General features: G+C 45.8%; 1 pseudogene; it reads right to left on the minus strand.

Moving 5' to 3' along the window:
• Positions 1 to 299: 299 nt before the first annotated feature.
• The window catches only part of LOC105503851, an 18,692-nt pseudogene continuing 4,965 nt past the window's right edge, over positions 300 to 14,026 (minus strand).

Below are 14,026 nucleotides of genomic sequence, written 5' to 3' on the forward strand. Positions count from 1 at the left end.
AGGGGTAAAAAGTCTTAGGGAATGAGGCAAGGAACTCTGCAAGGGATGAGGCTTCTAGGCCAAGGGGACTGCTCATATATCACTAGCCAAACAGAAATCAGCCTAGATTAGAAGTGGCCAAACATGTTTGTTTCCAAAAGAAAAGTTTCAAACACCTCACCTTCCTTATTTCCTGAGCAAGTTTCCTTACATGGCCCTGGATCCTAATGATGTCCTAAGGCTCCCCGCTTCCATATTTCCCTAGGCCCCCCATTTTCCACTGAGGACCATGACCTCACTCTCTTAGCCACACACTTTGTTCACAGCTTAGGGAAGTAGCCAACCACCACGATGTTCTCCCCAGTGATGGAGCACATCTGGAGAGCCCAGGAAGGACATGCTTCCTGCATAGTCCTCTGGCTCCCCAAACCTGAGGGAAGAGAGCAGAGCTGAGGGCGCAGCCTTTGAAGTGTTAATCTCTGACCTCAGGTCTTGCTGCCCCAAGAGGGGTGCCCAGAATTGACCCCAATCAACCCATACCTCACCAGGCTCCACGGGGGGCTCACACCCACCCTGTAGCCTCCAGCCCAGGACTGTGATGTCTTCAGACTTCAGAGAGGGGAACAGCTAGTAGACTGGAAGATCAGGGATCTATGTCTTCTTGAACCTGAACTTTCCCTCAAGTAGACACAGACCGCTAAAGTACCAAGCACCACCTACCGCTGCAATCCATGGACTCGGTTAAAGCTGGGTAGCAAATATGGCAATGTTTTGTCCTGAGGAAAGATTTCAGGTCAATGTCAGGCAGATGGACTGTTGACAGGAGCAGGGAATGTTGGGGAGTGCTGGTAGCAGGGAGGAGATGGGGGCTGGGAAGAGCACCATGGCAGACCAAGTCCTCTGTGGGAGGGTGACCCTGTTTGGCTGAGAAGGGTGAGGAAGGACTCTGGTCTGCTCCCAGAAAGGACAGGGCCCTCCTATGCTTCTACAGGAAACGGAGAGGTTGTAGGTCCCAAAGGCTGCAGGCCAGAGCCTCTGAGTGATGAGCCTGCAGGTCTCTGTGGGCCTCAGTTCAGCTGGAAGCTTGGCTGGGGAAGGGATCTCTGGGACCACTGGGGCAGGGAGTGGGAGTAGGAGCCACAGTAACCCTACCCATTTGCACAAAGTCAGTCTTGATTATTCCTGGCACCAGGCAGTTTACGCAGATGTCTTTTGGAGCCAGCTCCATTGCCAGAGACTTAGAGAGGCCCAGCAGGGCTGTTCTGCTGGTGTTGCAGGCTCCCAACTTCTGAAATGCAAAAGGAAGCAGACAAAGTGGATTGACAATGCAGGGATGGACAATTACCTGAACAACAAAAGCTGTGACTCTGGGTCACAGACTAAGAAGATATGCCTGACTCCAGCCCCAAACTAAAATGCCTTCCCCGACCCCTCACCATCCCATAATAATTTTCAGGACTGAAATTCTGAGATAGCAGGGCTCCTCCTGCTATCCCAGGCTTAGGGAAATGTCAAGTTGCTGCATGTGTGTCCAAGCTTGGCACAGACAGCTACACTGTGCTTTTGAACATTCAGGAAGGAAGCGGGAATTAAGAGACCCAGGGCCCAGTCCTTGAAGTAATGCAAACTGGCTATTCTTACCCTAGGCACATGGCTTAATGTCCTTGGGTATTAGGTCTATTATGACAAAGTGAGATAACACCTGGCCTGTAGCAGTCAGGGTGTTATGCTGGTGTTAACAGCACAACAAAAAAACAGCATTTTAAAAAATGTTTATTTTGGTCCTTTTAATAGAGATGGGGTCTTACTATGCTGCCCATACTGGTCTTGAATTCCTGAACTCAAGCAATTCACCTGCCCCAGCCTCCCAAAGTGCTGAGATTACAGGTGTGAGCCACCACGCCTGGCCTGGTGTTTACACATCTTAACTCCACCTTATCTGGGATCAACAGCCAATTCTCCCACATACCCCTGCAGGGCCTCACAGGAAACCAGTTTCAGCTACCCCTCACCCAGCCACATACAGAGGAGCTCACACTCACCGGTATTGGCACATAACCCACTGTAGATGAGACCAGAACCACAGAGCTTTCCCTGTGAGAAGAAAGGGAGATGAGAAGAGATGAAAGTTCAATAAAGAGACCAGGTGAGCCAGGAAATTGTATTTTTATGCTATGAGGAAACCAGCTCAGGATTCAGGCTGAAAGCATAAAAGTTTGGGAACAATTTGGAACACTAGAGGGAAGCTAGACATCTAAATTAGTGGCTACCAAGGCCACTGCTGGGGTCAAAGCCATCCAATACACACAGCCAGAGTGGCATCCCTTGGGGCAGGGTCCTGAGGCTGAGGGGCAGCACTCCTGGAGAGCAGAGCCAAGTGACACTCATGTGTCACAGAGACCCCTGTGAGGTCTGGGCATCACTAACGAGTCCCAGCCTGGCCTGCCCCTGGGCAGTCACGGGACACAGGACAGCCAGGCTCTTCATGGGAAGGTGAGGAGAAGCAAACCCACAGGGCCTCTGACCAGAAGGGAAACTGATGACATACCCACAGATGAGGGCAAGCATAACTGGAGCTGGCGGCTCTGGGTGACTTCACTCTGGCCCCTTCATCCCTGCAGCTGCCACTGCAGGGGCAAGGTCCATGCCACTCCCTGGGATGAAAGAAACCAGGGCCAGTGAAAGGTCCTTTGAGGACCTGGAAGGCAGGCCCTGCCCGTCCGCAGCAAGTGTCTCTTCGTCTTCATCACAACTGCCACATCCCATGAGGAAGAAGGTAGGTCTGGAAATGGAGAACATTTCCCAAAGGACACACCTACCATCTCCCCCGCCATCCTCTACTTCCTGAGTCCCTGCCCAAGTGCTTCCAGGGGGATAGAAAAAAACCAATGCACTTAGACCTCGGTGCCCACTAGCCCCTCTCATCCCTCATCCCCTGTTCTCCATGTGGGGCAGCAGCTGGCTCAGCAGCAGGGCTGAGGCCTTCATGTTCACCCACAGGATCTGAAATGAGAAAGAATCCATGGGCAGGGGACAGGGAGGGAGGAGTTCTGTCCAGGGCCCATCTCACTGGTCACTTGGAGACCTGTGGCCAGAGCAAGAATGAAGCCCTGTGACTGCCAAGTGCTGGGACACTTACTATGTGTGTATTCCTTACTATGTGTGAGGGAAAAGGGATCAGAGGTTCCAGTCCTGCCCAGGTCATAGGGGAGCCACCAATAATCTGTGATTTAGGGTACCCTCTCACTGTCGGTCCCCACACAACCTCTCCCCAGTCAATATTGCCCTCTGGAGAGGAGGCTGGGGAAATACAGTTGAGGGAGGGAAATCAGGATAACTTAATGAGTGCCATTAGGTAGGTGCAGTGAGAGAAGGGAATCCATACTGAGTATTTGGTCTATGTCAGCAAAGGTTTGGAACCAGGATTTTTTTTTAACCAGAAGAGCCTGAGTGTGGCTGAAGGGAGAGGAGAGGAATTGAAAGTTGAGTCTGGAAGGCCATGGAATGTGAGGCCCACAGAGAGAAGGTGGGGTGGGCTCCCCCAGGAGAAAAGGAGGGGTGGTCGGTGGGATGAAGGCTCCCTGAGGAGGGGATGGCTTACATAGATCACAGGACCCAGTCTCTGCCAACAGGGTCAGGAGAGGACCAGGACTGAGCCCTCGAAGGGGGCCCATCAGGATAGCAGGGGCAGGGGGTGTGGAGAGGCAGTGGGAGCCCCTGGAATGCTCTATTGATTGAGTGGGATGGTAGGTCTGGGCAGGGGTCCCTTCTCTCTGCTGTGTCTGTGAACAAGTGAGGGGGCCCATGGGACAGGCAGAATGAAGGGACTAGAATAGGTGCCAGTAAGTCCACACTGAGACAGCCTCAGAAACCTGAGCCAAGGGAGGGTTCTTTGCCACGGATAGACCAGGAAATTTCTGGCATCTCAGCTCTTTGTAGCAGTGACCACCAGCACAAGGAGAGTCAGGGTAGAGGAGGCTGCTGGAGCCTGGTCTAGGCTGGGCATAGTCAGTGCCTGTCCAACTTACTGATGGGCAGCTTGTCCCAGGGACCCCCAGCCCCCACACATCACGGTCAGCATTGAGGTGGGGAGGGAGGGCATGTGGGTGCTGAGGTACTCTGTGTGCATATGCATGCGTGCAGAAATGGAGGACAGACTCCCATTGTGGGAGATGGCTGGCTCCCAGTGTGCTCCCCACCAAGCACAATGGGAGAACTGGCTCCCAGTGTGCTCCCCACCAAGGGACTGACCTCTGCCACGCACACTAGTCACCGCCTCCACAGTGCTCCAGGCCTGTGGAGGAAATGACAGAGGATGTGGAGGAAGGAGCAAAGGAGAGATGGTGACAACCCAGGGCAAAGTGACGAACCCCTGCCTGAGGTCATCCTGCAGCATCCCTGGAGCACTGGCAGATCCTGGCCATCAGAGGTGAGTGAAATATTTGTTTCTCACCTCCTTGGAGGCATCAAATTCCTGCCCCTGTGTGATGCCTAGTTGACACCCAGGCCCCGACCAGTCCAGATCTTCACTCACCTCCTACATTTCTATCAATTTTGTCTCACCTCTCCCTGCGCTCCAGAATCTTCCTCCCTCAGTCTCACATCAAGAGCCCATTCATTCTCTGCAACATGCAGCTGCCCACTGCACACTCCTTCAGATTCTGCCACACGACTCACCCCTTCCAGGGTGGTCATGCATGAAGAGCTCTTACCCCAGTGGGTTCCCCAGCACAGCACCTGGGGGTGTGCTAGAGCTGTGCTCTCAAACTTCAACAAGTACACAGATCACTGGCAGACTGTGTGCAAAGTTAGCCTCCATTCAAGCAGCCTCAGCTAAATCTGAACTTCCAGGTATCTAGCAAGCTCCCAGGCCAGGCCACCCTTTGTTTAGCACTGCTCTAGACCAGCCTACGTGAGCTCCCTCCTGCCAGGAACATCTCTTCTCAGACACATCTGGTTGTCCATTTGCTTCATTCCCTGGGCAGGGCCCTGTCCTGGGCTGCACACGTTGTTCACCTAGATACCATTCCTAGAGACCCCAGCCATGTCAGGGCTGGATCTGGGTATCCCCATCTTCTCCTCCTCCCACTGCCTGCCCCTTCACCGTGACCACCAGCCACTCCTGATCCTCAGCCTTCCCCAGGTGGCACACGGTGCCCACCATGCTGAGCGTGGCCACGGCCCAGCCCACGTTCTGCTGCTTCTGGCCACTGACAACCATGTGGGCCCCATCCTGGGCAAGATGCCGAGCGATGGCAAAGTGGATCCTGGGGGCAGGGATGGAGTGATGGCTTCTGCCCTCCCCACTCTCCTCCTGGAAGCCTGATCTTGAGACACAAATTGAGTTCCCTGGTGTTGTCTGAGAGTAACCTCCAAATCCTTCTGAGCAAGGAAGAGGAACTGAGTGGCTAATACTTATCAGGCCTTCGCAAAAGCTACCCCATTTAATTCTCACAACTTAATGTATAATTATATTTTATAGATAAGGAAGTGTTCATATCAATTTTGTTAAAAGAGTTTTTAAAAAGTAATGTTTCATCAAATCAGTTAACTTGCTGGGTACCCGGTCTACATTGTAAAGAATATTTTTAATGGTCAAGCTTATTTTCTTTTTGTTCTAGCCAGAGGCCTCCGGTATAAATTACCGTTTCTCTAAGCTTAACAGCTTCCCTCTGCTCTGCAGTTGAAACACTTTCATTTTGAAGAACGCATTCTCCCCTCTGCATTTCCTTCCTTTGAGGAGATCTGATGTACTCTTGATGGGGCTGCTCAACCCCTGTGATAAAGAAAGAGCAGAAGGCACATTTCCTCTACGTTGTACAAACTATCTGGGTAGCTTGGAATTTTTTAATGTATTCATTTATTATGACGGTCAGGACTTGGGAGCACCCGTAAAGATTTAAAACGTCACGGAGATCTGGGAAGTCTAGAATGATTAAACAATTCTGAAATACAATGGTCTAAACTGGTGAAATTATAGACCACGAAGGGTCAAAAGGAAGATCGTGTCACTGAAGCACTTAACACCAGAAACTCCTCCTCCTGCCAGTGATAATGACTTATAGCTTGTGGCTTATGATGGCAGGCAGAGGAGGAGTGGAATTGGAGCGACATGGGAAGAAATGTGACAACGAGAAGAGGTTCACCTATGAAAACTCTCTGAGCTGGTCCTGAGACATTGCCCTGCTCATTCCCCTGGTGCCAGTGGGCATCCTCCAGTCAATGAAACCTCTGAGTCTGGGGGACAAATAGGTCTCAGGTTTCTCCCTATTAGACCAGGATCCTAAAAGTCCATAGCTGCATGGAAGATGGGGAGAGAGGGATGTCCTGGTGGTAATAAGATAAATATCTTGGGACTACTGAGGCAGTAGGTAGGGAGATAAGATTCAAGCACTCCTCTCATTGACTCAGAAAGCAGCTGGTTTTCCAACTACACCATTCTTAGAGCTCAGAAACCAGAGCTCTAAGGAGAGATGCTGTGATTTTGAGTTAATTATAAACTCTAGAGCTGTATGATGGGGTAGGAGCATTGAGCAGGAATGTGTGGGATGGACATTGACTGCAGTGCCCACTCTGGAATGAAGACACTGACATCTCCTAGTCATGAGTCAGCTAGGGACTCCTATTCACTCACCCTCTTGTGGACCCAGTGATCAGTGATCACAGCCACTTTATCAGTCAGGACATTGCTCTTATCTGCTCTTTTGCCAAACATTTTTGCTGAGAGAGGGACTGAGGGGCAATGAAGACCCCTAAAGGCCCATGACACAGCCTTGAACATGGCAGTCACTGTCCGGTTTTCCTCCTTCTGGACCCAAAGCTGGGGAAGAACCTGGGAGGATATTCACATTATGGAACACATTAGGACCTGTGTCTCCATGCATCCTCCGTGGAAGTGCCACTGAGGCCTCTGACAGATGTCCCACCATTCTCCAAACTTTCCAGGAAAGTACAGGACTATCCATGTTCTTTCCACAGCCTATTCCACCAGAAGGGCTTCCCCACTGTAGTGAACTGCAGCATCACAGCAGACATGGCCAGGCATGGTGCTGGGCCCCAGTAAATACCTGAGTGATATTTGCCTGGCTCACCTCTACATCCATCATCTGAGCATTGAACTTGTTCTCAACAGCTCCAGGTTCTGACCTTTCCTGAAGCCACCCCTCATCTCTCCACCTAAAGTCACAGCAACAGCCCCCTTCTCAGATACTAAACTTGTAACATTTCCGACAGGCAAGTTGCTTCTCCTCATCACAAATGACTCCCTTCCAACTCTAGATAAAGTCCAGTCACTCCCTTCTGATTCCAATAAAGTCAGACCACTCCCTCCGATTCCAAAAGATTTCAGAGAGCCTCTCCTCTCACCTCCTCCTAGCCCCCAGGCCTTCCTCTTCAGGTCTACCTGCCCAAACAGCCCACAGCACCTTGTGTCACTGTAACTGCAACAGCAGCACCTCATATCAGAAACAATTTTCAACACATACCTTTCATCTCAAACCCCCTTGCTATCCAGTGGGGAGACCAAGGAACAATAATAATCCTAAGTTGGCTCCCCTAAGAGGTATACTGTGAAGCAAGTAGTTTTTCTGGAGATGATCCTGGGAAGCAATGTTAGGAGACTGGAGGGAGTGAGACGGAAGAGAAGACAGCCCAGGAAAGATGGAAGATGGGGAGAGAGGGATGTCCTGGTGGTAATAAGACAAGTATCTTAGGACTACCAAGCCAGTACCAAGATTCAAGTACTCCCCTCATTGACCCACAAAGCAGCTGGTTTTCCAACTACATTATTCTTAGAGCTCAGAAATCAGATATTTAGGGAGAGATGCTACGATTTGGAGTTAATTATAAATTCCAGAGCTGTGTGATGAGGTGGGAGCATTGGACAGGGATGTGTGAGATGGGCATTGACTGCAGAGCCCAGTCTGGAATGAGGACACTGACATCTCCTAGTCATGAGCCAGCTAGGGACTCCCATTCGGGAAAGGTGTGTGATCAATCAGGTTACTTCTGTGACTACTGAAGTTCAATCTGCTGAGGAACTCAGAGCATCTGCTTCAAATTCAAAGGGAATTGGGGACTTAAGGTGGCCCACTCTCCCAGTTTTCCTGCACTCCAGGAAACCCCCCAGTCCCAAGCAAACCAGGATAGCTGGTCAACTCTTGTCAGTCATTGGTTGAGGGCTGCTCTTAAGCAGCGTTAAATTCCTTACCACTGCCAGCTTACCCCACCTGTGCACAGAGCAGGTTCCAGGAACCAGAAAACCCAGCGTAAGTCACAGGTGCGAGCTGTTGGAAGTTGGGCTGATGAATACAGAAAGGTGAGTGCTGAGAGGACTCAGGCAGGATACCAACAGCATCTGCTGTAAAGTTCACATGTATTGATCATTATGTTCTAAGCATAATGCTATGCAATCTTCATGATTTTTTTTCATTTAATAGTCATTTAGCCTTTTTGAAGTAGTCATTGTTATTATCCACATTTTATAGAACTGCAAACAGAAGCACAGAGAAATAAATTGTTCAATTTCTCACAACCAGTAAAAATCTGAGGTTCAACCCACATCTACTGAGTAGAAAATCTGCAGTCTTAGTATCTAAATTATACTGGCTTCTCTGACTCCTCTCAGGAAGGTGCTACTTGTTCTGAGCCCACAGGACTTTTATATTTGTCTTGGATATCCTCAAACTTCACTTGGCTTTATAATAATCAGGATACTGTAGTATTGACAGAAGAACAGGCACACAGCAGATAGAACAGAACAGAACATCCCAAAATAGAGCCACACAAGTACAGCAAACTGATTTGTTGACAAAGGTGCAAAAACAATTCGATGAGGAAGGATAATCTTTTAAACAAATGACACCAGAGCAATCGAACATCTATAGTAGAAGAAAATGAACCTCAAGCTAAACCTCATTCTCTATTTAAAAAAAAAAGAGGCCAGATGCGATGACTTACTTATACCTGTAATCCCAGCATTCTGAGAGGTCAAGGCAGTGGGATGACTTGAGCCAGGAGTGGAGACCAGGCTGAGCAACATAGCAAGATTCTCATCTCTACAAAATTAAAAAGTTAGCCAGGCATGTTGGTGCACACCTGTGGTCCCAGCTACTCAGGAAGCTGAGGTGAGAGGATCATTTGTGACTGAGACGTCCAGCCTGGGTGACAGACCAAGACTCTGTCTAAAAAAAAACAAAAATCCCTCAAAATGGATCACAGATTAATACATAAAACTCTAAAACCTTTTACAGAAAACACAGGCTAAAATCTTCAGGACAAAGAACTAGGTGAAGAGTTCTTAGAAATGACACAAAAATCATGATCCATAAAAGAAAAAATAAATCAGATTTCCTCAAAATAAAAACATTTGCTCTGTGAAAGACCCTGTTAAGAGAATGAAAGTCGAGCTATAGAATGGCATAAAAATATTTGCAAACCACATCTGACCAAAAATCCTCATATTAGAATATATGAAGAACTCTCAAACTCAACAATAAAAATGCAAGTCAGCTAAAAAGTGAGAAAAAATACTTGAGCATTCATCAAAGAGGATATATATGTGGCAAATAAATACCTGAAAAGATGTTGAATACCATGTCCATTAGGGAAATGCAAATTTAAACTACAATGAAATACTACTATTCCTCTATTACAACAGCTAAAATCAGAAAAATACCAAATGTTGGTGAGGATGTAAGGAAACTGGATTTCTCATACATTGCTGCTGGGAACATAACATGGTACAGCCACTTGGAGAAATAGCTTGGGAGTTTCCTTTAAAAAATAAACATACACTTACTATATGACCCAGTTGCTGTACTCCCAGGCTTTATCCCAGAATTGAAAACGTAAACTCACACAAAATCATCTACATGAATGCTTATAGCAGCTTCATTTGTACATAGTAGCCAAAACTGGGAACAACTCAAATGTTCTTCAGTGGGTGAATTGTTAAGCAAACTGTAGTATATCCATCCCATGGACCACTACGAAACAATTGTGCTCTATCCCAAACACACATTCAGTATTTGTCCCAGGTTCCTGGCACAGATTTCCGTGGAATTTCCTGAGTGGTAGGAGTGTCTTTTGCTATTCATAATGAGCTCTTTTCAGTCTTACCTGAGTTTATACTAATGAGGTGACTCTGAGTGGGGCCTCTAAATAGCCTCAGGGTGGAACTGGTCACCAGAGAGATCAAGTGATTAGAGGGCTGAAACTTTCAGTTCCACCCACTGACCTCCAGGAAGGGGAGAAGGGGTCTGGAGATTGAGCCCTATAAGAACTCATGAACAATGAGATGCAGAGGGCTTCCAGGCTGGTGAACACACTGGGGTGCTGGGAGGGTGGCACACCCAGAGAGATAGGTATGGAAGCTACACAAACACAGCATACCTTGTGCTATGCATCTGTTCCATTTGGCTGTTTTTGAGTTTTATCCTTTGAAATAAACCAGTAGGTGTAAATAAAGAGATTTCCTGAGTTCTTTGAACCATTCCAGCAAATTATCCAACCCAAGGAATCCCTGATTTATAGCTAGTCAGTCAGACATATGGGTGGCCTGGGACTTGCAACTCACATCTGAAATGGGGGCAATCGCTGAGACTGAACCATTGAACCTATGGAATCTGGTGCCACTGCCAGCTAGTGTCAGAGTTGGATTGAACTGTGGGGCACCAGCTGGTGTCAGAAAATTGGAGTGTGAGAAAATACTCCAGAGCAATAAAGAACAAAACACTGATAAGTGCAACAATTTATGGATCTCAAGAGGGTTCTGCTGAGTAAATATAGTTGATTCCAAAAAGTTATGTACCATATGATCCCACTAATATATTCTTGAGATGATAAAATTATAGAAATGTAGAAAAGATTTGTGGTTGCCAGAGGTTAGGGATGGGTTAAGGGGAGGCAGATGAGTGTCACTACAAGAGGTAGCGTGAAGGATCTTTGTGGTGATAGAACAGTTCTGTGTCTCAGTTGTGGTGGTGGCCACGCAAATCAACATGTGATAAATGTCCAGAACCACACACACACACACATACACACACGAGTGCATATAAAACTGATGAGATACAAATAAAATTTGTGGATTGTATCAATGTCAATTTCCTGGTTTTGATATTGCACTATCATTATGGAAGATGTTAATACATTATTATAATACCATTGAAACTACTGGATAAAAAATATGTGAGACCTCTCTGTACTATTTTTGCAACTTTCTCTGAATCTAAAATTATTTTAAACTGAAAATTCCTTAAGAAATTCACTTGGCTTTGACTTGTAGAATACAATTGGGCTAAGATCTGTAAAACAACAAAACACTAATTAATCAGGCTTAATTTCTGGGACCACTTAAAACAATTGTTTATTAAAGCAGATATCTACACTATAATATTTACTCCTGCCTCTTAATAAGTGAGGCATATCCTTAATCATTAGTTTTTGTGATTTCACAAGTAGTACTTGGGGACAGAGCTTAGAAACGTGTACAATTTGGCTCTTGAGACATGTAAGAACCAAAGGAAGTGCTCTTCTCCAGGTAATGATGGAAGACATCAAAGATCATCGTAAGGATAGAGTGATACCCCCAGGATGGAGAGGTAGGGGCTGGGGGTATAGAGAGAGACAGAGAGAGAGAGAGAGAGAGAGAGAGGGAGAGAGAGAAAGGGCTTGTGAAGGAAATAGGATGGAGCTTTAGGTTAGAGTAGGCTGTGTTTTTGCAGCAGGGTTGTGGACTGCTCCAGGCACAGAGTCTAGTGGGCCTGGGTGTGGAGTGGAACAGGGAAGTGGCATAGACAGAGCAGAAAGCCAGGTAAGATGGGGTGGAGTGGTAAGACCATGGCACTTTGGACTTTCTCTTCTGGATGAAAGAAAGTTTCTGAGGTTTTCTGTTTTGTTTTTGTTTTAAACAAATTGATAATTGTTATGTAAATAAATGATGATTATGCTCAGGAAGGCATAAACTTCATTCTGGGCCCTAACAACTAAAAGAGCTAATCATTGTTTCTCTAGTACTCTTTTTTATTTTTCTTTTGGTCTTGATTTAATTCTTATTCCACTTCCTGAGTGGTCTATTCTAGTCTAATTTTTTTTAATTTTTTCTTTCCTTTTAAAAAAATTTCCTGGGTTCTGTCCTTCATATTCCAGTCTTTACGTCAGTATCAAGCCCACCATGCACAATTAGGGAATCAATATAAAAAGTTAACAATCCTTCCTAGGGAACAAAATCACAGATCTCTGAAAATAGACAACTTCATGTCTGAACTTAACATCAAAACTTTAAACAAGGCTTTTAAAGCAAGTTCAATCTTGTTTGTCTCAAAGAGTGTTATGGACTGAATTTTGTCCTCCCAAAATTCATAAGCTGAGGCCCTGGTACAGACTATGACTATGTTTAGAGATAGGGCCTTTACAGAGATGATTAAGTTAAAATAATATCATTGGGGTGAGCCCTAATCCAATCTGACTGGTGGTCTTATAAAAAGAAAGACTCTGGATACACATAGGAGAGCCAAGGACGTGTGCATGTAGAGAGAAGGCCATGAGAGGACAACGAGAAGACACCCATCGCAAGCCAAGGATAGAGGCTTCACAAAACTTGAACTTGATCTTGATCCTGAATTTTCAGGCTCCAGAACTAAGAGAAATAAATTTCTGTTTAAGCCACCCAGTCTGTGATATTTTCTTATGGGACCCCTAGCAAACCAGTATAAGGAGAAACCTCACTACTATTCCTTAACACCTCCCATTATGACCTGTTAATTTCACTTAACCTTTCTTTCAACAGAAATGGAGCACTAAGAGTTTCTGACCTTCAGGAAAAGAAGTCCAGGACATAGTGAACAGAAGAGAAACCATCAGATTTACAAATCTGAAAAGAGCAAAGGCCCCCCCTGATGATTCAAGGAAAATAGATTGTGCTTCTACAGTGTGGAATAATAGTATTAGAAAGTTAGCAAAGTTATATGGCAAGAGGAGGTAAAAACAAACAAACAAAAAGACCAAAAATCTCCCTATATTTAGAGTTCCCTACTCTATCCTTGATCTTCTGAGACTGACCATATAACAAATTATGGTCCAGAAAAGGTTGTCTTCATTGCCATATTGTCCCTTCCCAAAGAAAATGATGCAATAAGGAGTAGTTGGCCTGCATTCACAGGCATCTATGTGATATGTGCTATAATATTTCACATTCCCAGTCCCAGTCTTTGCCTGTTGTACAGTTGATCTACCATCTTAGTTTTCAAAGACATATAATTTAATGGAACCATAATAACATTCAGGAATTTGTATGCTCTGAGAATATGTGTGTATATTTTATACATGCCATATATATTATATATAAATATGCATGTATATATGATATAAATTGATTTTGTGTGTGTGTGTGTAATATGTTAGTAGGTATGGAATGAACCAATCTGTTTGCTGGAAATCTACAATAATCTTGACACCCACTTAAAATATTTCACATATAAAAATGGATTTGCGAACAAGAACCTTTATGGCCTTATTGTAATAGGTAAAAAAATTAATAAAACCTAAATGCTGAATATGGTGTATTACTTGATGGGATATATACAGCAAGTAGTTTGTAATAACATAGAAATGCTTCCATTAAAATGCCAACTGAAAAATCATGACACAAACTTTTATATACAGAATGACAACTTATATTTACACAAGTATCTACACAGAGAAAAGCTAGAAAGAAAAGAAGATGTGCTGGGATCAAAGTGAAAGAGTAAATATGTACTCCAGCCTTCTATAGCAAATACTACTAGATGAAGAAGACATTTTTAAAAAGAAAGAAAACCGACCGGGCGCGGTGGCTTATGCCTGTAATCCCAGCACTTTGGGTGGCCGAGGCGGGTGGATCACGAGGTCAGGAGATCGAGACCATCCTGGCTAACACGGTGAAACCCAGTCTCTACTGAAAATACAAAAAAAAAAATTAGCCGGGCGTGGTGTCGGCACCTGTAGTCCCAGCTACTTGGGAAGCTGAGGCAGGAGAATGGCGTAAACCCGGGAGGCGGAGCTTGCAGTG

Source organism: Colobus angolensis, unplaced genomic scaffold (genome assembly GCF_000951035.1).
Source record: "Colobus angolensis palliatus isolate OR3802 unplaced genomic scaffold, Cang.pa_1.0 Scaffold88, whole genome shotgun sequence".
Taxonomy (NCBI): Eukaryota; Metazoa; Chordata; class Mammalia; order Primates; family Cercopithecidae; genus Colobus; species Colobus angolensis.